We start from the raw sequence: 23,432 nt of genomic DNA, 5'->3' as shown, positions 1-23,432 counted from the left end.
TCTCCACCCCTGCCCCCTTTCCCTCTCTCTCTCTCCACCCCTGCGCCCCTCTCTCTCTCTCTCCAACCCTGCCCCCCCTTTCTCTCTCTCTCTCTCCACCCCTGCGCTCCCTCTCTCTCTCTCTCTCCAACCCTGCCTCCCCTCTCTCTCTGTCTCCACCCCTGCCCCCCGCTCTCTCTCTCTCTCTCTCTCTCTCCACCCCTGACCCCCGCTCTCTCTCTTTCTCCACCCCTGCCCCCCGCTCTCTCTCTTTCTCCACCCCTGCCCCCCGCTCTCTCTCTTTCTCCACCCCTGCCCCCCGCTCTCTCTCTTTCTCCACCCCTGCCCCCCGCTCTCTCTCTTTCTCCACCCCTGCCCCCTGCTCTCTCTCTTTCTCCACCCCTGCCCCCCGCTCTCTCTCTTTCTCCACCCCTGCCCCCCCTTTCTCTCTCTTTCTCCACCCCTGCCCCCCCTTTCTCTCTCTGTCTCCACCCCTGCCCCCCTCTCTCTCTCTGTCTCCACCCCTGCCCCCCTCTCTCTCTCTCTGTCTCCACCCCTGCCCCTCTCTCTCTCTCTGTCTCCACCCCTGCCCCCCACTCTCTCTCTCTCTCCCTCTCTCTCTCTCTCCACCCCTTCCCTCCCTCTCTCTCTCTCTCCACCCCTTCCCTCCCTCTCTCTCTCTCCACCCCTGCCTCCCCCCCCCTCTCTCTCTCCAACCCTGCCCCCCCTCTCTCTCCAACCTTTCCCCTTCTCTCTCTCTCTCCACCCTTGCCGCTCTCTCTCTCTCTCCGCACCCCTTCCCCCCCCTCTCTCTCTCTACCCCTGCCTCACTTTCTCTCTCTCTCTCCACCCCTGCCCCCCTTTCTCTCTCTCTCTCCACCCCTGCCCCCCCTTTCTCTCTCTCTCTGTCTCTCTCTACCCCTGCCCCCCTCTCTCTTTCCATCCCTGCTCTCTCTCTCGCTCTCTCCACTCCTCCCCTCTCCCTCTCTCTCCCGCTCTCTCTCAGTTATGAAAAAAGTTCACAGCTGTCAGTTTCATCGCTCACAGATGTTTAGAGCAGCAACTGCGGCTTCTGGACCCAGGACTAGTTCAGGGTTTATGGTAGGCTTTTTAAAAAAAATCGGGAACCCACCCAAACTAGTCCTGAGTTCGGAAGTTGCTGTTCCCGCTCCCAGCGCCTGTCAGCTGGAAGAAGAAGTCAATGGGAAATTTCTCAACCCTGAAATTACCAGTCATGGATCTGAAAATGTATACCATGGACACTGGTGACTGGCTACGGACATGTTGCCGACCCCTGTTCTGTCGTTCGGATGAGACATAAAACTGAAGTCCTGTCTGCCCAGTCAGGTGGATGTAACGTATCCCTGGCAGTATTTCGAAGAAGGACAGTGGATTTATTCTCAGTGTCCTGGCCAATATTTGTCCCTCACTCAACACCACAAAGACAGATTATCTGGTTATCCCATTGCTGTTTGTGGGAGCCTGCTTGCTGTGTGCAAATTGGCTGCTGTAATTCCTAGAGAGAGAGAGCGGTTAATAAAGCATACAGTATCATGAGCTTTCTTAATAGGGGCATAGCGTACAAGAGCAAGGAGGTTATGTTGAACTTGTCTAAGACACTAATTCGGCCTCAGCTGGAGTATTGCATCCAGTTCTGGGCGCTGCATTTTAGGAAGGATGTGAAGGCATGGAGAGAGTGCAGAAAAGATTCATGAAAATGGTTCCAGAGATGAGGAACATCAGTTATGAAGATTGGTTGGAGAAGTTAGGACTGTTTTCCTCGGAGAAAAGAAGGGTGAAAGGAGATTTGATAGAGGTATTCAAAATCATGAGGGGCTGCGACAGAGTAGATGGGGAGAAACTGTTCTCACACTTGAAAGGATTGAGAACGAGAGGGCACAGATTTAAAGTAATTGGTAAAAGAAGCAAAAGTGACATGAGGAAAACTTTTTCACGCAGCGAGTGGTTAAGGTCTGGAGTGCACTGCCAGAGAGTGTGGTGGAGGCATGTTCGATCGAGGCATTCAAAAGGGAATTAGACAGTTATTTGAAAAGGAAGAATGTGCAGGGTTACGGGGAGAAGGCAGGGGAGTGGAGCTAAGTGAATTGCTCATTTGGTTCCGAAGAAGGGTCACTGACCCGAAACGTTAACTCTGCTTCTCTTTCCACAGATGCTGCCAGACCTGCTGAGTGATTCCAGCATTTCTTGTTTTTGTTGCTCATTTGGAGTGCCGGTGCAGACACAATGGACTGAATGGCTGCCTCCTGCAATGTAACAATTCTGTGAGATTACAACTGTGACTACACTTCAAACATACTTCATTGGCTGTAAAGTGCTTTGGAATATCTGGTGGTCGTGAATGATACTATATACATTCAAGTTTTTCTTTTCAGATCAGGCAGCATTTGTGGAGGAGAAACAGTTCTGACCAAAGGTCATCGACTTGAAATGTTTAACTCTTTCTCTCTCCATTGACAACGCCTAGCCTGCTGAGCATTTCCAGAATTTTTCTGATTTTAAAACCTAACAATTTTTGGTTAGTGGCTATCCTATCGCCTCAGTGCTCCTCTGAAGATTGGGCCTGATTTTTGCAGTCAGCAGAGAAGTTTGTTGCATTTGTCCAGAGGCTTTCTATGGGATTTTGCACAGAAAGTTCCAGTCAGCTAACTATCAAAAAAGTGCAGGGCATCTGGGACCACTGTGAACAGAGCAAGACGCTGTGTATCACCTTAACTAATCAGAGTGAAGAATCATTAATGAGCAAATGCAGAAACAGAATCAGGAAGTGTCAGTTAGAATATTTAATTCAATGTCAAATCAGGTACAGAAAGTGAAATAAAGAGCGTGAAAGAAAGATTAGCTTAAGAGAGAGAGATATGAAACAAGAATAAAAAGTTTTGCAAAAAATTAACATTTTTTGTATTTCCAACAGTAATTAAAATCTGAAGGAATGGTACTCTACACTTGTTAATTTAAATGCCATAAATGTTGTTTGACAGTACTTGAGACATATCATGTTGTTAAAAATTTACTTACAGAGGAATGGACATGTGTTAACGTTTTCTAGCAAGTTTAATGTTTATATATCAGGTAAGTGCACCGACTTCGCGCCATTCCATGTATTTCAATGGCAGGTCTCTCAGCGAGATACCATTCTTGCGCAGCCTTGAGGAGCTGGGCATCTTGGAAAGCAGCTTCCTAAGTGACACATTTAATTATGCATGTGTGGTGGCTAGAAATTTCTGTCCGATTTGTAAGTTAAAGCTGTTAGTCTCACTGTTATTTCCAGCCCATTGTTTTCTTCTTCCTCTTTAAGCTCCAGAAATGGCATTTTACATTCCTTCTCTTTTAATTGAAAGACTAAATGCTTCTGCTTAATAACATGCAACGTCTAATTGCATGGTTTGCTACACATATTGTGCAACTTATTAATTCCTTACCTTCCTCGCGCTTTTTTTTCACCTGCAACTTAAGAGTTTAAATCCCAAGTATAGTTTCATCTAATTAGTACTTCTCAATTTGTCTTGTGTATTTTTCAGTTTTCAGACTTGATGGTGTACTACATCCTGGGGCTTGACTTGTTACCTTGGTTTCTGAATAAAATGATGTTGAGAGGATTTTTTTCCCCTTTCCTGAAGGATGAACATCTTTCATTATATGCTCTGACCACTTTTCATCCCACTATATATTTGATTAAAATTTCTCTCCCAGCTTGCATCCTCTGTAAACTTCAGCTCATCCAAAACTCTGCTGACTGTATCCTAACTCACTCATCCTGTTCACCCATCACTCCTGCATTCTGTTCAGGAGAATGGGAGAGCTAGGTGTTGTCCTCTCTCAGGGTAACAGCATGCCTGCTGCTTCGCCAGCTCCTCCGCCAGGGCCTTTGATCATGCCAGACATCCACCCAACCCAGATTACTCAGCAATGCTGAGATACTACAGTCTGCAGCTGCTCAAGGTCATTCTCCAAGGTCATCCAAAGCATTGTCCATGGAAATTAGCAACCTACCATCTGCCAAGCTGTAGCCCCTAGGGAAACATTTCGTAGGAGGATGAGGACAGAAAAACAAGCATACAAGACAAGTACTAAATGTTTGCACATGGCTAAGTTGTGATTTTATGTGAATGATGATATGCTGTCAGAATATTTCTTTGCTAAATTTGTTTTTTGCTCGGGACTTTGTGTTGATATTTATCTTTAGTGAGGGCAAGACCCATAAGTCTAGAGTGAAGGAAGGTAGTCAAAGGGTGGTTGTAAGGTAAATGGCAAGGCTTGTGGCACTAAGTGAATGAGGAAAGGGAGGGCTGATTTTGGTAATGCGCTGCTCGTTTGCGGGTCTTATGAGGGTTCTGAAAGGTAGGGATACTGGTGTTTGTTGTCTCTCCTCCTCATGTATTTGTTTCTTCCCAGTTGGTGGTAAAGGCTGGTCCCTCATGATGGCAAAGTCGTGAAGCATGCAGCAGATAATGACAAATCTGGATACCCACTTGAGTGTTCTGCAATGGTCCAGGCAGTGGAAGTGTTTCTTGAGCATGCTCATTGTTTGCTCGCTAATATTCATGTGGCAGCATGGCTCTTGTAGGCTTCCTCTGCAGCTGTGCACATGTTCATGAGCCATGTTCAGAGGGGATAGCCCCTGTTGCCCAATAGCCAGTTTGCAACCTGCTTTCCTGGTTGGATTAAAGGAGCCACAGAGGACTGGCACAGGTGAAGAGTCATGACTGCTGCCAGAACAGAGGGCACAGACCTGCATGATATGCTGCCTGTGTTCGCAAACCAGGTGTATGGTGGGCGAATGGAATCCACTTCAATTGACAAAGATGCCAGGCTTGTGCTGGAGACCATTTAAGGCAATGTGTGTGCAGTCAATGGTAAGGCAAGTTCAGGATAGTATCAAATTGAAAGAAAATGCATACATTGCTGTGAAAATTAGTGGTAGGCCATAAGATTGGGAAAATTTTAAAAACCAGCAAAAGATGACTTTTTTTAAAAAGGGAGAAATTAGAATATGAGCGTAAACTAGCAAGAAATATAAAAACAGACAGTAAGAGCTTCTACAAGTGTATAAAAAATAAGCGAGTTGCTAAAGTAAAGGTCGGTCCCTTAGAGGATGAGACTGGGGAATTAACAATGGGAAACATGGAAACAAGGAAATGGCAGAGACTTTGACCAAGTATTTTCTATTTGTCTTCGGTGAAGAAGATGCAAAAAATGTCACAAGAATAGAAAATCAAGGGGCATAGGGAGGGAGGGACTTAAAACAATCACTATTACTGGAGAAAAAGTACTAGGAAAGCTAGTGGGACTAACGACTGACACGTCCATTGGACCTGATGGCCTGCATCCTAGGGTCTTAAAAGAAGTGGCTACAGAGATAGTGGATGCATTGGTTGTAATCTTCAAAATTCTCTAGATTCTGGAAAGGTCCCTAGATTCTGGAAAGGAGGGAGGCAGAAAGCAGGAAACTATAGGGTAGTTAGCCTAACATCTGTCATTGGGAAAATGCTAGAATCGATTATTAAGGAAGTAGTATCAGGACATTTAGAAAACCATAATACAATCAAGCAGAGTCAACATGGTTTTGTGAAAGGAAAATCTTGTTTGACAAATTCATTAGAGTTTTTCGTCAAAAGGCAGTGGAAGCAGAGTCTTTGAATATTTTTAAGGCAGAGGTAGTTAGATTCTTGATAAGCAAGGGGGTGAAAGGTTTTCAGGGGTAGGCGGGAGTGTGGAGTTGAGGTTACAATCAGATCAGCCACGATCTTGTTGAATGGCGGAGCAGGCCCGAGGGACTGAGTGGCCTACTCCTGTTCCTAATTCATATGTTTGTATGTATGTTCATATGTAACAAGCAGGCTGGAAGAAGGAGAACCCAGTAGTTGTAGTTTATTTGGATTTCCAAAAGGCATTCAATTAAGGTGTCGCATAAAAGGTTACTACACAAGATAAGAGCTTGTGGTGTTGCGGGTAATATATTAGCATGGATAGAGGTTTGGCTAATCAACAGGAAACAGAGTCGAGATAAATGGGTCATTTTCAGGTTGGCATACGGTAACTAGGGATCAGTGCAGGGGACTCAAATATTTACAATCTATATTAATGACTAGGATGAAGGGACCGAGAGTATTGTAGTCAAATTTGCTGACAATACGAAAGTAGGTAGGAAAGCAATTTTTGAGGAAGACAAAAGAGGCTGCAAAGGGATATAGATAGTTTAAGTGAGTGGGCAAACATTTGGCAGATGGAATATAATGTGGGAAAATATGAGGTTGTCCACTTTAGTTTTTTTTTTATTCATTCATGGGATGTGTGCATCACTGGCTAGGCCAGCATTTATTGCCCATTCCTAATTGCCCTTAAGTAGATGGTGGTGAGCCGCCTTCTTGAATCGCTGCAGTCCATGTGCGAAGAATAGAAGAGCAGAATCTTATTTATATGGAGAGAGACTGCAGAATGCTGCAGTACAGAGGGATCTGGATGTCCTCGTACATGAATCATAAAAGGTAAGTTTGCAGGTACAACAAATAATTAGAAAGGCAAATGGAATGTTGGCTTTTATTGCAAGAAGGATGGAGTATAAAAGTAGGGAAATCTTGCTACAACTATACAGGGCATTGGTGAAATAACGCCGAGAATACTGTGTACAGTTTTGGTCTCCTTATTTAAGGAGGGATATACTTGAATTGGAGGCAGTTCAGAAGAGGTTCACTTGGTTGATAAAAGCAAAATACTGCAGATGCTCCTTTCAGGTGAAGCAGCGATTTACTTGTACTTCTTTCAATTTAGTATACTGTATTCTCTGCTCACAATGTGGTCTCCTCTACCTCTGGTTGCTTGCCATTTCAATACACCTCCCTGCTCTCAGGCCCACATATCTATCCTGGTCTTACTGCAGTGGTTCAGTGAACATCAACGCAAGCTCGAGGAACAGCATCTCATTTACTGATTAGGCACGCCAGACTGAACATTCAGTTCAGTCATTTCAGAGCATGACAGGACCCACTTTTTATTCTTAGTTATTTTTTCTTTTTTTATTATTTTTTATTTGTTTTATTTTTATTTGTTTCATCATTCATTTTTTTCCGTGTGCCTGCCCACTGATTTTTTCATGTTTGTGCTTTAGGCCAGGGCTGTTCATTTCTCTGTCAATTAACATGCTCTCTGCACTAAGGCTTTGTCTTTCAGCATACCATTAACATACCGTTTGCCTTTGCTCCATGACCTTCTGGTCAGTTATTATCTGTGACCCTGTCCTATCAACGCCTCCCCTTTTGTTATCTCTTGCCCCACCCCTGCTTTATTTGCTCAAAACCTATTACATTTCTAACCTTTGCCAGTTCTGATGAAGGGTCAGTGACCTGAAACATTAACTCTGCTTCTCTCTCCACAGGTGCTGCCAGACCTGCTGAGTATTTCCAGCATTTCTTGTTTTTATTTCACTAGGTTGATTCTTGGGATGAAGGAGTTGTGTTGTGAAGAAAGGTAGAGCAGGTTAGGCCTATTCTCATTGGAGTTTGGAAGAATGAGAGGTGATCTTATTGAAATATACAAGATTCTGAGGTGGTTTGACAGGGTAGATGCTGAGAGGATGTTTCCCTTCATGGAGGAATCTAGAATTAGGGGGCACAATTTCAAAATAAGGAGTCTTCCATTTAAGATGGAGATAAGCAGGAATTTCTTCTCTCAAACGGTTGTTAATGTTTGGAATTTAGAGAGCAATGGAGGCTGGGTCATTGAATATATTCAAGGCTGAGCAAGACATATTTTTGATCTACAATGCAGTAAAGTGTTATGGAGGGCAGGCAGGAAAGTGGAGTTAAGGCCACAACCAGGTCAGCCATGACATTATTGAATGGTGGAGCAGGCTTGAGGGGCCAAATGGACTGCTGCTATTTCTTAGGTATCCTACCCCCTTTAGGAAACTTAGCATGTGGGTGAAACCTAGTGATCTCTCATCCTGATTCTCTTTGTCCATGTGAAAGAAGGTGTTCCTCCTGCTGTACAGAGCCTCAGCGACCTTACTGATAATCGGTGTACTGTGAATTGAGATATTGCTTGTGTCACCTGTTGTGTCCTGAAAGTAGGCTGTGGCATGTATGTTGAGGACTGCGGTGACCTTGACAACTATAGGTAGTGCTGTCCATGCCCTGGTTCGAGGCTTGAGTTGTGGTTGCAGCAGGTGATATGTCTCGGTGACCAACTCCTTGGTGAAGCAAAGACACATCATGCAATACGCCTGAGTGAAGTTCATGGAAGAGAAGTCCTCCCTGAATCTGTGTTGTGGGTATGGCCTTCTGCATAGCGTCTTCCTCCTCCTCTCCCTTAAGGCAGCCTCTCCTGCTGTGTGGTGCCTGACTTGCTGCTCCTACTAATCCTCCAGCCCCAAAGGCATCCTGCTGAGCTATCCTAGTCTGCAGCCAAATAATTTATGTAGTTTTTACTGCACAGAAAAAGGTTATTTGGCCCAATATGTCCATGCTGGTGTTTATGCTTCACATGAGCTTCCTCCCACTCTTCTTCACCTAACCCCATGAACATATCCTTCTGTTCCTTTCTTCAAGTGTTTATCTTGTTTCCCCTTAAGTGTGAGTTTGAGGCAAACAACAACAGTGCAACACCAGCAATCTTTGTGAAGACAAAATGAACTTTCCAGAGTGTTAAAACACAACACAAAAATGCTCGGGGGTCAAATTGCAGCCTGAATTGATAAACCAGCAACTAATCTATGGGGACTGAATGAGTCAGTGCTGGTAAGGGGCCTTCCTGCCAGTCAGTGCCATATTGTGTGGTGCGAGTTCAGTACGTGGTAAGTGAAGCACTCCGGTATCTGAAAATCGAAAACAGATCCTGCAAGACACATGGAACGCTAATTTGAATAAATCATTCTGGCCTTTGAATGTTCCCAACATATGCTCCGACCAGTGCATCTCCTTTATCCAATGGTGGATAGTGCATTTCCTGCAAGAAATGTCTGCATGTCCTTCCTACCTGGCATATTGGGAACTTGGTAGTACCTGAGAAATGGACACAGCATGGCAGAATTTCTAAGCCAATAACTCATTTTCCTTTCTTATCAGTAAGCTAAAGCTGTCAACCCCTGTATTTACACCAGAGGGCAATGGAGGGCCAAGTTTCAAGTCCCAGGTGCAGCGAGCTGTGGTAGTGGAGTGTCAACTCTACCAACACTGCTTTTGCTAATTGCTCTGTGTACTTAAAATATTCCCTTTTCAATTCTCTTTATTCCTCTGGTTCACTTTGGGGTTTTGCATAGTATCACAAGTGTCAATCCCCCCTCTGAAAATTTACACTTCATGTGAGAATACGGACAATATCAGCAAACTATTTTACCATGAGGATTATTGCATCACATTTTTATAGCTGTTCTCTTTGCTTTTTACTTTGCTTTTTGACAACAACAATCTTAAGCACTCCGTGTGTGCAGGGAGATGTCCATTCTACATATTTAAAGAAGAGTCCTGCCAGCTTCAAGTGGGTGTCCTTGCTGCCAGCTCAAAAGAGCATCTTAAAATTAAAGGTGAAAGGGTTGGTGCAGGACATCAGTTAAGTCTGCCGATCAATTTTAACTACCCGTCCATCTGATTTCCACCTGGTAGATGGGATTAAAATCGCTCCTAAAGAATGAGAGGAAGATGGAGAAATTGAGACAGGCACAAACATTTCAGAGAAAAGTGCATGAGAGTTATATGGAGGAAAGGAGTGGAAGATAAAACAGAAAGATGGAGTGAAGCACACCAGAAAGAACAAGAGTAGAAGGGAACAAAAGACAATTGCAGGAAAAGAGGTGAAACTATAAGCAACACCATGGGAGACCAATTAGTATCATAAATATTATCCATCGGTTGTTATGAAATTGAATGTTTAGTTATACAGCACTGAAACAGGCCCTTCGGCCCACCGAGTCTGTGCCGAACATCAACTACTCATATATACTAATCCTACATTTCTACCACATCCCCACCTGTCCCGAAATTTCCCTACCACCTACCTATACTAGGGGCAATTTATAATGACCAATTTACCTACCAACCTGCAAATCCTTTGGCTTGTGGGAGGAAACCAGAGCACCCGGAGGAAACCCACGCAGACACAGGGAGAATTTGCAAACTCCACACGGGCAGTACCCAGAATTGAACCCAGGTCGCTGGAGCTGTGAGGCTGCGGTGCTAACCATTGCGCCGCCCCTGTATGAATGTATTTTTGCTACATTAGTACAAGTGATTGCTGAACCACAGCATCCTAGCAAGCATTAATAATCCTGAAATTCTGCAGAGGAGCTCCTGGTTTCCACTGTAACTTCAGGAAAAAACAGACAAAGCCCCAGAGAAATAACACAAATATATATTTTCAGTTATTTACACCAATTCACCTGGTCTCTCATTGAAGTTAGGGTAGGATGCCAGCAGAGCTGCTCTGGAGTTTCAGGGACAGTGTCTTATGGAGTTGAGGGGAGAAGATTGGAAAGAAAAATATAACAAAAAGTCTGATGGTCTGTGTCTGTCCTCACATTTTAACGGACACTTCGCTGTTTATCAGCTATCCCCATCCTGGCTCTCCACAGGAAGCAACCTTTAACTTCGAACAGAAAATCGTCCTTGAGCATGAGTTGTTGCTCTCGATTTGCATGATTCATTTCTCTGCTGTTTCCTAATGACCCCTTTATCTTCCTTTCACATGCACTCGCTGTCAGTTATTACCCAGTCCTTGCTTTCATCTTTGAGCATGGTTAGATTCTTTACTGGTGTAACAAACCTACAGTGACCTCTTGGCCTATTCCATTTGTAGTCAGGACATAACATCCAAACCTGACACTGGAAATCATACAAATAGCATATTAAAGTTATGGGTGTGTTATTGACAGTGAGCTCTATTATAGTCAATGAGAAAGTGTTAAAATTGTACAATTCTTTTTTTTTTCAAATTCACTCCCCTCATCTTCAGTAGATGCTGGGATGTGGTTGCATGGACATTCATCCATGGGTATCCATACCCATGTAGCCTTTCATGAATTTTTGATAATGTGAGCCTACATAATGAATGTTGGCAGGCTATTCAACTATGAGAACAACAGAACTGAGCCAAATCACGGCTTCACATGAAGTTTACACACACACAACCATTCCAACAGGAATCACCAGATGGAGATGGAGCAAGAAACCTATCTGACTTTTTCCCCCATTTCTAGCCTAAGAGCATTGTGACTGATTATTGTACCCCAACCATCATTTCTTCAGCATAGCGCATTATCACACTAGATAATGCATTTATCAACTGAACCATCAACAGAACTAGAAAGTGATGTATCTCAGTTAGAGAGGGAGCTTGTTACAGAGATGTAGGGCTGGATTTTACCAAATGACCCAAAGTCCTGATGCCTTGTGTTATTTGTGGGTCATGTGGCCACATGGGCGAGTGGCAGGACTTCCATGGTGATCTTTCACTATCTGGCCATTGGCATCTGGCAGGTGTGAGGGCCAGCCTATAAGAGGTGTCAGGCAGGAACTAGTGCCGGCAGGGAGGTTAACAGTGCAATTTTTAAAGGCCAATCTGCAGTCTTCATACTGGCTGCGCACAGAGAAGGCAGAGGAAGGAGTGCAGAACTTGTGGAGCAACGGCTGCAGTGAGAGGAAGAGTTGCTCAACTTTTAGAGTCATAGAGTCGTACAGCATAGAAACAGGTCCTTCGGCCCACCGTGGCCATGCCGACCAAAATGCCTATCTATACTAATCCCACCTGCCTGCATTAATTCCATATCCCTCTATGCCTTGCTCATTCAAGTACCTGTCCAGAAGCCTCTTAAATGTTGCTACTTTTCCTGCCTCCACCACCTCCTCTGGCAGCTCATTCCAGATACCTACTATTCTTTGTGGGAAAAATTTACCCCTTTGATCCCCTTTAAACCTCCTCCCTCTCGCCTTAAATCTATGCCCTCTAGTTTTAGTCACCCCTACCACGGGAAACAGATTCTGGCTATCTATCCTATCTATGCCTCTCATAATTTTATATACCTCTATCATGTCCCCTCTCAGCCTCCTTCGCTCCAGGGAAAACAGACCCAGCCTATCCAATCTCTCTTCATAACTCAAGCCCTCCAAACCAGGCAACATCCTTGTGAATATTTTCTGCATCCTCTCTAGCTTAATCACATCTTTCCTGCAGTGCGGCGACCAGAACTGCACACAGTACTCCAAGTGCAGCCTAACCAACGTTATGTACAACTGTAACATAACGTCCCAACTCTTGCACTCAATGCCTCGGCGGATGAAGGCAAGCATGCCATACGCCTTCTTCACCACCCTGTCTACCTGTGTTGCCACTTTCAGGGAACTATGTACTTGCACCCCAAGGTCTCTCTACTCAACAATGCGCCCCAGGGCCCTGCCATTCACTGTATATGTCCTGCCCTGGTTTAACTTCCCAAAATGCATCACTTCGCACTTGTCTGCATTAAATTCCATTTGCCACTCCGTTGCCCACTTTCCCAGTTGATCTACATCCTGTTGTAACCTTAGACAACCTTCTTCACTGTCCACTGTACCACCAATTTTGGTGTCATCTGCAAACTTACTAATTATGCCCCCTACATTCTCATCCAAGTCATTAATATATATGACAAACAACAGAGGGCCCAGCACCAATCCCTGCGGCACACCACTGGTCACCGGCCACCAATCTGAAAAACACTACCACCCTCTGCCTCCTATCATCAAGCCAATTTTGTATCCAATTTGCCAGCTCACCCTGGATCCCATGTGTTCGAACCTTCCGGACCAGCCTACCATGCGGGACCTGGTCAAAGGCCTTGCTAAAGTCCATGTAGACAATGTCCATTGCCCTGCCCTCGTCAATCCTCTTGGTCAGCTCCTCAAAAAACTCAATCAAATTCGTGAGACATGATTTCCCACGCACAAAGCCATGCTGACTATCCCTAATCAGACCTTGCCTTTCCAGATGCATATAAATCCTGTCTCTCAGAATCCCTTCCAATAACTTTCCCACCACTGATGTAAGGCTCACCAGTCTGTAGTTCCCTGGCTTATCCCTGCTGCCCTTCTTAAATAAAGGCACGACATTAGCTATCCTCCAGTCTTCCAGTACCTCACCCGTGGCTAACGATGATACAAAGATCTCTGCCAGGGCCCCAGAAATCTCCTCCCTTGCTTCCCATAGCATCCTGGGATACACCTGGTCAGGCCCTGGGGATTTATCCACCTTAATGCGCTTCAAAACCTCCAACACCTCCTCCTTTTGTAATGTTGATATGCTCCAGGATATCGCTGTTCCCTCCCTTGAACTCACTAGCTTCCATGACCTTCTCCACGGTAAATACAGATGAGAAGTATTCATTTAAGACCTCGCCCATTTCCCGTGGCTCCACACATAGATTATCACACATATCCTGAAGGAGACCTACTTTCTCCCTAGCTACCCTTTTACTCTTAATATACTTATAGAATCTTTTAGGATTCTCCTTTATCTTATCTGCCAGGGAAATCTCATGGCCCCTTTTCGCCCTCCTAATTTCCTTCTTAAGTGTAGTCCTACATCCCCTATACTCCTCGAGGGACTCGCTTGATGCCAGCTGCCTATACCTGACATATACCTCCTTCTGTGTCCTGACCAGACCCTCAATATCCCTCGTCAACCAAGGTTCCCTAAACTTGCCAGCCTTGCCCTTCAATCTAACAGGAACATGCTGGTCCTGAACTCTTCCTATCTCATTTTTAAAAGCCTCCCACTTGCCAGATGTCCCTTTACCTGTAAACAGCCTCTCCCAATCAACTTTTGAGAGTTCCTGTCTGATGCCATCGAAATTAGCCTTCCCCCAATTTCGGACTTCATCTTGAGGGTCAGTCCTATCCTTTTCCATAACTATCTTGAAGCTAATAGAGTTATGGTCACTGGTCCCAAAGTGCTCCCCCACTGACTCATCAACCACCTGCCCATCCTCATTTCCTAAGAGGAGGTCGAGTGTAGCCCTTTCTCTCGGAGGGCCATCCACATACTGCTTCAGAAAGCTATCCTGGACACACTTAACAAATTCTTCCCCATCTGATCCCTTAACACTAAGGCAGTCCGAGTCAATATTAGGGAAGTTAAAATCACCTACTATTACAACCCTATAATTCCTACACCTATCTGTGATTTCCCTACATATATATTCCTCCAATTCCCTCCGACTATTAGGGGGCCTGTATTATAATCCCATCAAAGTGATCACCCATTTCTTATTTCTAAGTTCTACCCATATGGCCTCGCTGGACGTTCCCCCTGGGATATCCTCTCTAAGTACTGCCGTGATGTCCTCCCTAATCAATAGTGCAACTCCCCCTCCTCTCTTACCTCCACCTCTGTCACGCCGGAGGCATCGGTACCCCAGAACATTATCCTGTCCATCCCTCAACCACGTTTCTGTAATAGCTATAATATCACAATCCCATGTACCGGTCCATGCTCTGAGTTCATCTGCCTTACCTGTAAGGCTTCTTGCAATAAAGTAAATGCAGTTTAGCCTACCAGACCTTCCACGCTCCCTGTTCTGCCCCTGCCCGGCCTGCCTACTGGACTTGCTTGCTTTAACCTCTATGTTTGCCTCAACTATCTCATCGGAGAGATTACTACTTTGGGTCCCACCCCCCTGCCAGACTAGTTTAAACCCTTCCGAGTAGTACTAGCAAACCTCCCCGCAAGGATATTGGTCCCCTTCCAGTTCAAATTTAACTTAAATCCCCGTGTAGAAGATTACAGAGTTAGCGAGAGCCGTCTGTCCCAGTTAAGGGGAGAACTATCATCACCTTATTCCAATAGTCATACCTTCACCATGAGACATGTTGGAGTGTGTCCAACAAATCTAAAAATCCACTGTGTGCTTTGAATATTTGTACTGTTTTCCAAGATGCTTAACTAATTTCTTGCATATGGGGGTTTTACCTCAACTGTCAGTGAGCTGGTCCCCCTTCATTTCCCAAATAATGCTTTATAACTATTAATTCCTGGGTAAGGTCCGTTCTCTTTGGTTCCTAAGAAAGGCCAAGCTGCGAGCCTTGTGATGGTCAACCTTCATTAGTCATCTAATTGTGTTTCAAGATTATAATTTCGTTTTTGGGTTTGGTTAGCTTGGTCAAAAATTCAGTTGACTGTGGTTTAGGTCTATAGCATTAAAACCATCTTATCAACTACCACACTGTAGTAGCTTTCATGACAGTTTTGCAAAACTGTGTTATCAATGTATTTTTATGTGATGAGGTTTGTGACTTTTGGGAGTGAATCCCCCTTATCAGAAGCTGCCTTACGGTTACGAACATACAAATTAGGGGCAGGAGTGGGCCACTCAGCCCATCGAGCCTGCTCTGCCATTCAACAAGATCATGGCTGATATGATTGTAACTTCAAATCCACATTCCTGCCCACCCTCAATAACCTTTCACCCGTTGCTTATCAAGAATCTATCTACCTCTGCCTTAAAAATATTCAAAGACTCTGCTTCCATCGCCTTTTGCGGCAGACTTCCAATGACTCATGACCCTCTGAGAGAAAAAAATTCTCCTTATCCCTGTCTTAAATGGGCGACCCCTTATTTTTAAACAGTGACCCCTAGTTCTAGATTCTCCCACAATAGGAAACATCCATTTCACATCCACACTGTCAAGACCTCTCAGCATCTTATATGTTTCAGTCAAGTCTCCTCTGACTCTTCTAAACTCCAGCAGATACAAGCCTAGCCTGTCTAACCTTTCCTCATAAGACAACCTGCCCATTCCAGGTATTAGTCTAGTAAACCTTCTCTGAACTGTTCCCAATGCATTTACATCCTTCTTTAAATAAGGAGACCAATACTGTACATTGTACTCCAGATGTGGTCTCAGCAAGGCCCTGTATAACTGAAGCATAACGTCCCTACTTTTGTTCTGAAGAAGGGTCACTGATCTGAAACGTTAACTCTGCTTCTCTCTCCACAGATGTTGCCCGACCTGCTGAGTATTTCCAGCATTTCTTGATTTTATTTCAGATTTCCAGCATCCGCAGTATTTTGCTTTTATTTTAGTCCCTACTTTTGTATTCAATTCCACTTGCAATAAACTATAACATTCTATTAGCTTTCCTAATTACGTGCTGTACCTGCATACTAACCTTTTGCAATGAATGCACTAGAACACCCAGATCCATCTGCATCTCAGAGCTCTGCAATCTCTTACCATTTAGAAAATATGCTTATTTTTTATTCTTCCAGCCAAAATGGACAATTTCACATTTTCCCACATTATACTCCATTTGTCAGATCTTTGCCCACTCTCATAACCTATCTATATCCCTTTGTAGTCTCCTTATGTCCTCTTCACAACTTACTTTCCTACCTATCTTTGTGTTATCAGCAAATTTAGCAACCATATCTTTGGTCCCTTCATCTAAGTCATTTACATAATTAGTCGTTTAGTAGTACAGAACATAAGTATTGCTGAAAATAGAAATGTTGTTGAAGCCTTTCGTCTTGCACTTATCAGCACAATGAGCAAGAATAACCAATGTAAGGGAAAACAACAACTAATACTGCATGAGAAGAGAGTGCTGATTGGTTGGCAAGTGAACTCTGATTGGTAGAGGCGTTACCATGGAGAACGCACCAGTTAATTGACAGTTAACTGCCAAGCTTTGTCATCAGTTCAACTGTTTTGTTTCGAATGCTTATATGCTTTTAGTATAATAGAGGTGAACTTTTAAAAAATATTTTAGGAAAATAATTTTAATTTTTCTTAACCCTCAGGGCGGCACAGTGGCGCAGTGGTTAGCACCGCCGCCTCACAGCTCCAGCGACCCGGGTTCAATTCTGGGCACTGCCTGTGTGGAGTTTGCAAGTTCTCCCTGTGTCTGCGTGGGTTTCCTCCGGGTGCTCCGGTTTCCTCCCACAAGCCAAAAGACTTGCAGGTTGGTAGGTAAATTGGCCATTATAAATTGCCCCTAGTATAGGTAGGTGGTAGGGAAATATAGGGACAGGTGGGGATGTGGTAGGAATATGGGATTAGTGTAGGATTAGTATAAATGGGTGGTTGATGGTCGGCACAGACTCGGTGGGCCGAAGGGCCTGTTTCAGTGCTGTATCTCTAAAAGCTAAAAAAATTCTGGCTGGATTCCTTCACAGGCACCATTCACCACTCTAGTCTCTCCCACAGGGCCAATAGCGGATGAGGCACCGCCAAGGGCATTGGAGCCATCTGAGACCTCAGAGCAGTTGCTGTCATCTAAGGAGGCACCATTATATCTATCCAGTGCACCCATCATCATTGCAGCTGCTCTCATATCAGTGGGCATTGACGCATGTTTAGAAAGGGTGGCATTAGCTGGTACACATGGCACAGACGCGCCAGTGGCGGTAATGGTAGCAGTGACTGCTGCATCCAGTCCCTATTGGAGGTCAACGTCACACAGATGCTGAACCTCGGGGTCATCAGCGAAGCAGCTGATACTAGAGCAGCAGCATGAAGTGTGTAAACATCTGTCAGAGTTCCCAGAGGCTGTTCGCTCCCATGTGCTGACGATGGAGGAGTCCATCATTGCCATGAGTGCCACCATGTTTCTGGCGTATGAGCACATAGCCTCCTTCATTGAGAAAGTGGCGACACTCATAGAGAACCACATGTGCTACACTACTGAGTGGGTGCAGGAGTTGCGCACCGACTTCTACAGTACGGTCTCATCCTTCAGCAGTGTGGAGCGCTGGGTTGGTGAGATAGGTCATCTCATTCCTGGTAAGTAGGGGAGTGCACATGGGCCATGAAAGGGTCCAGGAGCAGATGCCTGAAGGCTATGGAGGTTCTGCTCAAGGCATTGCTGGTGTTGATGGCGGCCCTCAGCCCATTTGACGGTGACACGAACGCTGCAGCCAGCGCCAAAGACAGAGGCTGCCCCTGCACAGATGCAGGTGGTACAGTCTGTGCCAGGCCCCTCTAGAGCTCCGTAACCTGAAGAGTGTCTGCTTCAGGCATCTCCTGCACTGGAGCAGCAAGGCCAGCTGCCAGGAGAGCACACAGAAGCTGTTGTGTAAAGGCACTTAGTTGCACATGGGGATTTTTATTTCCTGTATGCCACTGTGTTTGCTTTGTGCACCTTAATATTTGTTGAAATCCATACTTAGACATCTTAGGTGACCAGATGTTGAGGCTTTGAGATGGCGCCCATGAAATGGTGGCTGATGAACATAGAGCTCAGGTGAATGAAGAAGTTGGAATGGTTGTATCATGGGACCCCTGACATAGTGATGGAGTTTGATCACAGGCCCCCATAACATACACAGGGAGATGCCTGTCTCGTGTCCAGTGGGGTGACAGGGATTCTCAGTTAAATCATGTATGGATGAGATGGCGCATGTTTCTCTTGCACACATGTCAATGGCCGTGGTCCTCCTCCCCTCATGTGCATGACCACTGCATGTCAGGTCTAGATGCGCTTTCCCCTCATCCCCCTTGGAGGAGGAGGTGATACAATCACTAGTGCTGTCCATCACCAGTTCAACTCTTCACTGCTGCACCAGGTTGTGCACAACAATATGGGAGACCCTTAAAGGGTTGTGCTCCCTAGAACACTTTAGGCATCTAAACCGCATTTTCAGATGGCCAATTGCCTGCTCGATTGTCACTCTTGTAGTCTCGTGGCAGTTGTTGTGTGCTTCCTCTGCCTCAGAGTTATCAGCACTAGTGTGAGAGACCATGTCTTTAGTGAATAACCCTGGTCACTGAGCATCCATCCATGAAGGCGTTCTGGTGGTGTGAACAGTTGAGGCAGCTGGGACTGTCTCAGGATGTATGAGTCATGGCAGCTTCCCGGGAACCATAGAACCACAGAAAAATTATGGAAAAGAAGGAGGCCATTCAGCCCATTGTGTCTATGCCAGCTAGAAAAATCTAGCTGCCCAATCTAATCCCACCTTCCAGCACCTGGACCATGCCTTGCAGGTTGCAGCATTTCAGATGCATGTCCAGGTAGCTTTTTAAAAAATTGAGGGGTTCTTCCTCCATAACCGTTCCTGGCAGTGAATTCCAGACACCCACCACCCTCTGGGTGAAAGAGTTTTTCCTCATGTCCCCTCTAATCCTTCTACCAATCACCTTAAATCTGTGTCTCCTGGTAATTGACCTCTCCGCTAGGGGAAACAGGTCCTTCCTGTCTACTCTATCTAGGCCCCTCATAATTTTGTACACCTCAATTAAGTCAGCCCTCAGCCTTCTCTGTTCTAAGCAAAACAACCCTAGCCGATCCAATCTTTCCTCATAGCTGCAGCTTTCAAGCCCTGACAACATTCTTGTAAATCTCCTCTGCACTCTCTCCAGAGCAATTAGGTCCGTCCTGTAATGTGGTGACCAGAACTGTACGCAATAGCTGCGACCTAACCAGCATTTTATACAATTCCAGCATTACATTCCTGCTTTTGAATTCTATATCTCTGCCAATAAAGGCAATCATTCCATATGCCTTCTTCACCACTCTATCTATCTGTCCTGCACCTTCAAGGACCCATGGACATGCACTCCAAGGTCTCTCACTTCTTCTACCCCTCTCAATATCCTCAATATTGTGTATTCCTCGCTATGTTTGCCTTCCCCAAATGCATTATCTCACACTTTTCTGGATTGAATTCCAACTGCCACTTTTCCGCCCACTCAACCAAACCATTGATATTATTCTGGAATCTACAACTATCCTCTTCACTATCAACTACACGATCAATTTTTGTGTCATCAGCAAATTTCCCAATCATGCCTCCCACATTTAAGTCCAAATTATTAATATATACCACAAACAGCAAGGGACCCAACACTGAGCTCTGTGGAATGCCACTGGAAACTGCTTTCCATTCGCAAAAACATCCATTGACTACTACCCTTTGTTTCCTGTCACTGAGCCAATTTTGGATCCAAGCTGCCACATTCCCCTGTATCCCATGGGCTTTCATTTTACTGATCAGTCCGCCATGCGGGACCTTGTTAAATGCCTTATTAGAACCCATGTAGACCACATCCACTGCCCTACCCTCATCAATCCTCCTTGTTACTTTCTCAAAAAACTCAATCAAGTTAGTAAGGCCTGACCTTCCCTTAACAAATCCATGCTGACTATACCTGATTAATTCGTACCTTTCTAAGTGAAAGTTTATCCTGTCCCTCAGAATTGATTCCAATAATTTACCCACCACCGAGGTCAGACTGACCGGCTTATAATTATTTGACCTATCCCTCGTACCCTTTTTAAACAATGGTACAACATACGCAGACCTCCAGTCATCTGGTACCTCGCCTGTATCTAGTGAAGATTTGAAGATGATCCTCAGCGCATCCACTATTTCTTCCCGAGCTTCCTTTAACAACCTGAGATGCAATCCATCTGGCCCTGGCGACTTATCCACTTTCAAGGATGTCAGACCCTCTAGTACTTCCTCTCTCATTATGCTTATTGTATCTAATATTTCACACTCCTCCTCTTTAACTACAATGTCTGCATCAACTCTCTCCTTTGTGAAGACAGAGACAATACACTCAAAGGACCCTGCCCACATCTTCTGCATCCACCCAGAAGTTCCCTTGTACATCTCTGATAGGCCCTATCCCTTCCTTAATTATCCTCTTACTCTTAATGTACTGATAAAGCATCTTCGGGTTTTCCTTGATTTTACCTGTCAATAATTTTTCACGTTCTCTCTTTGCTTTTCTAATTTCCTTTTTTACTTCACCCCTGCACTTTCTATACTCCTCTAGGCTTTCTACAGTTATTAAGTTTTTTGTGATCATCATAAGCTTTCTTTTTCTGCTTTAAGTTACCCTCTAAGCGCTAGATAACCAGGGGGCTCTAGATCTGTCAGTAACACCCTAAATCTTTGTGGGGACATGCCTACACTGTGGCTGTAGTATCTCACTCTTGAATACCTCCCACTGGTTTGCCATTGATTTTCCTTCAAGTAGCTGTATCCAGTCTACTTTTGCCAGGTCATCTCTCAGTTTCATAAAATTTGCCTTCCCCCAGTTTAGAACGTTTACTCCTGTTTTATCTTTGTCCTTTCCCATGATTATGCTAAAACTAACTGTATTATGGTCACTATCTCCAAAATGGTCACCCACTGTTATTTCATCCACTTGCCCAGCTTCATTACCGAAGACTAAATCTAGAATTACGCCCCTTTCGTTGGGCTTGTTACGTGCTGGCTAAAAAAGTTCTCTTGAATGCAGTTCAAGAATTTTGTGCCCTCTGTGCCCGTCACACTGTTTGTATCCCAGTTGATATTGGAGTAGTTGAACCTTGCACACACCTAGAGGATCCTTTTGTGGTGGTTGCAGGTAATTTGAACATTGAGGGAATGGAACCCCTTCCTGTTCACGAACGTACCTGGTTGCTCTTGAGGAAGACTTAATGGCTACATGCACCCATATAACTCCTAGGCATGCTGGAATCCTGCCATGGCACCAAATTTGATCTTCTTGGCCTGACATGCCTGATCAGTGTGAAACTTGATGCATTAGCTATGAGGAGAGGTTGGAAAAACTCGGATTGTTTTCACTGGAACGACGGAGGTGGAGGGGCGACATGATAGAGGTTTACAAAGTTATGAGCGGCATGGACAGAGTGGATAGTCAGAAGCTTTTTCCCAGGATGGAAGAGTCAGTTACTAGGGGACATAGGTTTAAGGTGCGAGGGGCAAAGTTTAGAGGGGATGTGCGAGGCAAGTTTTTTACACAGAGGGTGGTGAGTGCCTGGAAGTTGCTGCCAGGGGAGGTGGTGGAAGCAGATACGATAGCGACGTTTAAGAGACATCTTGACAAATATATGAATAGGAAGGGAATAGAGGTATATGGGCCCCGGAAGTGCAGAAGGTGTTAGTTTCGGCAGGCATCAAGATCGGTGCAGGCTTGGAGGGCCGAATGGCCTGTTCCTGTGCTGTACTGTTCTTTGTTCTTTGTTCATTCCCCTGCCCTTTTGAACAGGCATACATCACCCATTTGATGCAGCAATGGGCCGCTGACTGAGAAATCCCACAAATGTCTCCAGACGATTCCTGTAGCACAAAAAGTTGGGTGCCACGGTCACCTTCACCGCCACAAACAATGGGTGCCCACCACATTGCGATGCACCCAACTTCTCCTCCAGTATGCTGCATAGATCAGTGGCAAATGGAATTCAACCCAGAGAAGTGTGAAGTGATGCATTTGGGGAAGTCAAACAAGGCAAAGGAATACAGGATTAATGGGAAAATACTGAGAGGCATAGAGGAAGTGAGGGACCTTGGAGTGAATATTCTCAGATCCCTGAAGGTAGCAGGACAGGTCGATAAGGTGGTTAAGAAGGCATATGGAATTCTTTCCTTTATTAGCTGACGTATAGAATATTCGCAGGGAGCCTATGCTGGAACTGTATAACTCATTGGTTAGGCCACAACTTGAGTACTGTGTGCAATTCTAGTCACCTCATTACAGAAAGGATGTAATTGCGCTAGAGAGGGTATAAAGGAGATTATGAGGATGTTGCCGGGAGTGGACAAATGAGGAAAGATTGGATAGGCTGGGGTTGTTCTCCTTGGAACAGAGAAGGTTGAGGGAAGATCTGATCGAAATGTACAAAATTGTGAGGGGCCTGGATAGAGTGGATGTGAAGGGCCTATTTATCTTAGCAGAGAGGTCAGTGACTATGAACCATAGATTTAAAGTGATTGGTAGAAAGATTAGAGGGGAGATGAGGAAAAAAATCTGGAGCTCACTGCCTGAAAGGATAATAGAGGCACAAACCCTCAACTCATTTAAAAAGGTGTCTGGATATGCACCTCAAGTGCTGTCATCTGCAGGGCTACAGACCAAATGCTGGAAGGTGGGATTAGACTGGGTGTCTCATTATTTGGCCAGCACAGACACGATGGGCCAAGTGGCCCCTTTCTGTGCTGTAAACTTTCTATTATTCTTTGCTTCTATCACCTATCTCGACAGATGCACTCTTCACACACTCTGGTGCTCCGACATCTCCATGAAGCTTAGCTTCTGTCTGTATACCCTTTGCGCTGGGTACGTCCTTCTTTGAACAGTTGACTGGCGTACTGCCCCTGTGCACCTGCCACGTCCATGCCCCATCACAGTGTCATGCCCTATTGCTCCTCTGTTTGCCCTCCCCATGTGGCTGATGTGGTCTGTGTCTCTCACTCTCCTCCTGACTGGAAGTCAAACTCGGAATGCAGAGCACCCATCTCCCTTTGGAGCATTCATGGTGCAATGGCTCTCACCTCCCCCTTGCATTGCATGTACTAGCTGCAGAGGATCTGGGAGACATCCTTCCATTAACACCCCTCTGCATTGGCCTTCCATTCAGTAATCCCTCTAAAGGTCCCAGCCTTCAAATCTCTCACCTGACCCTTCCTGCTTATAAATGCTGGAGAAATCAATGGCTGCTAGTTATAACCAACACTC

The 23,432-nt window shown here is 45.1% G+C and overlaps 1 long non-coding RNA gene across 1 annotated transcript in view; it reads left to right on the top strand.

The window, feature by feature from the left end:
* Positions 1 to 2,935, top strand: part of LOC137382625 (uncharacterized) — a 17,301-nt gene extending 14,366 nt beyond the window's left edge. Inside the window, exon 2 of the long non-coding RNA XR_010977231.1 lies at positions 2,150 to 2,935. This is a non-coding gene — a long non-coding RNA (uncharacterized lncRNA). The remainder of the gene's footprint in view (positions 1 to 2,149) is intronic.
* Positions 2,936 to 23,432: the final 20,497 nt, after the last annotated feature.

The sequence above is a fragment of the Heterodontus francisci genome, chromosome 23 (genome assembly GCF_036365525.1).
Source record: "Heterodontus francisci isolate sHetFra1 chromosome 23, sHetFra1.hap1, whole genome shotgun sequence".
Classification (NCBI taxonomy): Eukaryota; Metazoa; Chordata; class Chondrichthyes; order Heterodontiformes; family Heterodontidae; genus Heterodontus; species Heterodontus francisci.
The sequence above is the reverse complement of the archived record's forward strand: the minus strand, read 5'-3'. Positions and strand labels throughout refer to the sequence as shown.